The sequence below is a fragment of the Mandrillus leucophaeus genome, unplaced genomic scaffold (genome assembly GCF_000951045.1).
Source record: "Mandrillus leucophaeus isolate KB7577 unplaced genomic scaffold, Mleu.le_1.0 Scaffold158, whole genome shotgun sequence".
Lineage (NCBI taxonomy): Eukaryota > Metazoa > Chordata > Mammalia > Primates > Cercopithecidae > Mandrillus > Mandrillus leucophaeus.
The window spans coordinates 917,723-921,343 of record NW_012101565.1 but is presented as its reverse complement, the minus strand read 5'-3'; the positions used below and the strand labels follow the sequence as shown (position 1 = coordinate 921,343).

The 3,621-nt window shown below is 60.0% G+C and overlaps 1 protein-coding gene across 1 annotated transcript in view; it reads left to right on the top strand.

Moving 5' to 3' along the window:
- Positions 1-3,621, top strand: part of MAFA (v-maf avian musculoaponeurotic fibrosarcoma oncogene homolog A) — a gene marked incomplete at its 5' end in the record, with an annotated part of 5,843 nt that overhangs the window by 1,061 nt on the left and 1,161 nt on the right. The gene's annotated exons all lie outside the window — the stretch shown is intronic.

Sequence of the window (3,621 nt, the reverse complement as noted above, 5' to 3'; positions counted from 1 at the left end):
GAGGCCCCTTCGCTCCCGGCCCCCGTTCGTGCGCGTCGGCCTGGGTCGCCGTCGTGACGTTGCGCGGAGAACGGTGATTTCCAAGGAAACTTGAGCCAGGTCTAACTTCTTTCCAAGCGTCCACTTGTACATATGTCGAACGTGGTTCTCCGTTCCCACCTTCGCCCTGCCAGCCGAGAGGGGCCGCGCTGCCGTCCCTTTCCGGGTAGCCCCTGCCTGCCCCCGCCCTCCTCCGTTCTCTTCTCAGCCTCCCTTTCCTTGCCTTTTTAAACTTCCCCTCCCCCTTTTAAAATCGGTCTTATTTTCGAAGTATTTATCTTTATTATGCTTGGTGATTAGAAAAGAAAGCCTTGGAGGAAGCCTCTTCCTTCCCCAGCCGGGGTCCGCCCTCAGTCGCGAGTGCAGCATGAGTCGCTCGCCAGGAGGGGCCCTGCCCCTGCCTGCCCCCTCCCCGCTTGCCCCCGACCCTGCTACCGGCGTTCCCTGGAGGTCGAAACCAGGGACGTCACCTGTGCTGTGTCCAGCCTGCTGTCCTATGCTCAACGGTGGGGGGAGGGGGGGTGGGTCCTGTGCTCAGCCGGGTGGGGGCTGGCCCGGACCCCGAGCTGCTGTCTCTCTATGCACCAGAACATATCTATGATTCCTGGGGAAATGTATCTTATTTTAATCTTAAAGAGAAGTGAAAGAAAAAAGTAATGCACAGTATTTCTAGCAGAAAAAAAAAAAAATTTTTTTAAGAGGAGGCTTGGGCCAGAGCCTCCTGGCATGAGGCGGGTGGAGAAAGTGTTTTTATTTTAATTTAAATTGTATTTCGTTTTGTTTGTGGAATCTTTCTTTAACGCTTCATGGCTTTTTGGACTAGCTGGGAGAGAGGGCGAGGAGGCGGGTGCTCCTGGCCCTGTAGGCTGGGCCAGGCGCCTGGGGGATCCGCCCGGTTTTCCGGGGCCCTCAGGGGCCATCACTGGGATTCCAGCCGGTCCACACCCCTCCCCTGAGCACTCGGAGTGGAAGGTGTGCCCACTTGTTGAAAGTTTTGTTGTGTAGTTGGTTTTCGTTGAGTTCTTTTTTCATTTGCTACGAAACTGAGAAAAAGAAAAAAATACACAAAATAAATCCGTTTAGATCCAAGTCACTGCAGCCTGGCTGTTTGTCGGTGGCTTTCAGTTTTGCTGTGTTTCTCCCTGAATCGAAGGAAGAGGAGGGCCCTGCATTGGGCTTTGTGCGGCCCTGGGTGACGGCAGGACCAGGGAGAAACTGAGCAGCGAGGCACCGTCAGCCGGCCCTTACCCTGCAGACCTGTGCCCTCTGCGTCTGCCCTTGGTAAGGAAAGACCGAGGGGCTTTTGGGGAGAGTCACTGAGGCAGACTGCGGGTGCAAGGCAGGAGGTGTCCTTGGTGGGATGCCCCGCTGCATCCTGGTGGCCAGAACTGTCCCCAGCCCTCGGAGTCCGCCCGTCTCCCACCTGAAGGCGCAGCCTGCCCTCGTTCCTCTGAACGGCTGGCTGGGCATGGGCTGGGAGCACCGGGGAGGAGGCAGCACCCCCGAAATCTCACCCCCAGGGCGGCTGCAGGACGTTTAGTTGATGGTTCCCTCCCTTCACTGCCTGAGGAGAGGCAGGCGAGGGTCCGTGGTTTGCAAATTTGGAGAGAGGACTTCTGGCCTGCAAGGGCTCCCCAGGCTTGCCTTTTTTGGGAGGGGGCTATGCTGCTTTTCCGTTGGGGGTAAACAGAGGTTCTTTCTGGGGACGGGACGGAATTATCTGTGAGTGAGTCTCCTGAGATTGTTGTATCATTTCAAGTGGAGAGACCTGGAGGAACGCGAGTCCCTGTCGGTCCCTGCGGCCTCCCCCTTTGCTTTCGGGTCTCTGTGGGAGTTCAGGCAGAATCCCAGCAGGGGAGCTGGCCATGAAGGCATCTCTGCGGAGGAATATGCTGGTGGGAATTAAAGAAGTGTGGGGCGGAAGATGGAATTGAAGAGACTACGTCGGCAGGGACAGTCGGGTTCCAGCCAGCCTTGAGTGGCTCAGCCGCCCGGCCGGGGCCTTCGCTCACAGAGGCCACCTCTCCCCAAGGAGGGGCGGGGAGCCTGCCTTGGGCACATTCTCGGACGGGAATCTGCTGGCTCATTTTTCGTAGTCCGAAGTTGTAAAGAGCAGAGGACATGGGGCACCTTAGTTTTCACCATTGCCGCCCCCAGGAGCCCTTTGCACAGAGCCTTTCTCCTGGCTGAGAAAGTACAGGACCCAGCGTTTTCTGGAAGCCCAGATCAGAGGTAGCCTTTTTGGGGTGGGAGCGGCGGGCAGGGAGCTGTGTCACTCTCCCTGCCCCCTACCCCCACCCCAGGCGCCTGGGAGCCCCGCACTCAGGGGCCAGAACTGGGCCTCCCGGTGCACGGGGCCTGCTGGAGGCTTGCTGGGTTTGGGACTTAGAGGAACTCCACTGCAGCGTGTGCCCGGGCTACCACCGGATCCAGCCTTCTCCGCAGCGTGCCGGGGCTGCCACCGGATCCAGCCTTCTGCGCACCGTGGCGGGGCCTGAGCCATGGAGCCTTAGCAGCTGCTGCCGCTGGAGTCAGTTCACTTTCCTATTTTCTATTTTCTCTCCCCTTTCTCTTTCTCTCTCTCATCTGTCCCCCTCCCCACCCCCCACCACACAAGGTGGAGCAGGCAGGTGAGCATGGGGACTGCTTATTCCTGTGTTCCGAGACAGAGCTTTTCTGAAAACCATTTTGGGGGACCCGTGAACCCCCATGGGAAGATGACCATGTGTGGAAAGCACCTTTGGCTGCAGTTGCACCCGTGCCCACCCACACAGCACAGGCCTGGACCAGCGGCACACACCTGACCCAGACGCCTTACAGCTTGCAGGGCTGGCTGGAGGCCTCGGTGCGACCCTTCGGTCGGGAGGGCCTGCCGCAGCCAGGCCTGGCTGGGGCTGGCAGCGGGGGAGGGTGGGCAGCTCTGGGGTTCCTGGCTGAGGGAGATTATGTGGCCACGAATCGGAGAATTAGATCCCTCAGCTCCTTCTCACTGGGCCTGGGGCCCTGGAGGGCAGCAGAGCTGGACTTGCCAACAGCACTCGTGACCATGTGTGTCCCTTGTGTGCAAGGCAGCACCAAGATGCATGGGGCTGAGGGGAGCTGGAGGGCCTCTGGAAGGAGCGACCACACCATCCTCAGCTCAGCTCCTGGGACCCTGGCCCCTGACCCATCCTGGAAGGGCAGCTGACCCCACCCCTACCTGGATGTCCCCAGAGGTCAGTGATGGTGCCTGACCTGGATGCCCCTGTACCCCTCCACTGCCATCACTGGGAGCCAGAGCAGGCAGGCAGGGATTCCTGGCACTTCAAAGGTGCCATCCTCTGCCTTCCTGGAGGAGGCTGCCTGGGCCCAGAGAGTGGGGCTTATCTCCCACACACCCCCGCCACCACCCCACCCACCCCACGTGCCCACTGGGGGCCCACAGCAGGGACCCAGGTGACAGCCCTGGCCCAAGAGCTCCTGAGGGAGACACCAACCCCAGTGTCCTGTGTGTGACATTCAGCCCCCATGTGAGCCCTGGGAGAGGGGGAAGCTGCGTGTGACACTCGGCCCCCGCGTGAGCCCTGGGAGAGGGGGAAGCTG